The following is a 946-nucleotide window of genomic DNA, read 5'->3' as shown; positions in this document are numbered from 1 at the left end:
CAGTGTGATAATAATAATTTTTACTGGCCAAGTTTATTTATGCATACAAGGAATTTAACTGTGGTTTAGTGGCTCGCAGTGTAGGGGAGAACGGGGTTGGTTGTCACATTCATTAGATATCGCTCCCTAGAGGGCGTCTTTGAAAAATGTTGGCGCTGAAATTTTCAGAATTGGGGTCAGAGATCACCTACAAGGTCATTTCAGGAGTAAGACACTTGACATTGAGGTGAGAAGATGTTTAGTGTTTTTCATGTCAAAACGTAAATATCCAGCTATTCAGTGTTTCTCTTCCAGGCTTTTACATAATAAGTTTATAATAAAATAATTATTACCATTAAAAACTATGAGGGGAGAGCTAATTTAGATAGTTTTTTTCTTGCTATGCTACAACATGTTGTTCTTAGCTTTACCGGTGGCAAAAAATCCCAGTTAGGTATCCGAGTTGTCATGAACATTCAACATGAAATCATTCATTTTTAAGATTTTAAGAAAGTTTTCCTCATTAAAGTCACGCAGGGACTACCAGTCCCACGATGGGGATCGTAGTCACAAGCGCACAAGGCGTATTTGACCGTCCACATCTTTGAGAGGAGAGTAAAGTTAATCCATACCTGACACTTCACGCTTCCATTACACAATGAAAGGGAATCTATTAAGGAAACAATTTTTGAAGGTTTCAAATGAAAGTGTGACAACCAACCCTGTTCTCCCCTACTTACACAGAATAACAACACAGCAATCTTCAGAAAGAAGTTACCTTATATACATACAGTTGGTGGTTATGTACAGTATATATACAGCTTGTTCAAATATAGGCTACAGTAATGAGTGAAAAGTATTGGACATTTTGTATTGTAAACGCAAATAAATATGTATAATTTGTAGGTAAAAAAAAAGAAAGAAAACTTCCAAAAGCGGGCGAATATTTTTATAGGTTGTGTATTTA

The sequence above is a fragment of the Thunnus maccoyii genome, chromosome 2, assembly GCF_910596095.1.
Source record: "Thunnus maccoyii chromosome 2, fThuMac1.1, whole genome shotgun sequence".
NCBI lineage: Eukaryota > Metazoa > Chordata > Actinopteri > Scombriformes > Scombridae > Thunnus > Thunnus maccoyii.
Note: the sequence above shows the minus strand (reverse complement) of the source record.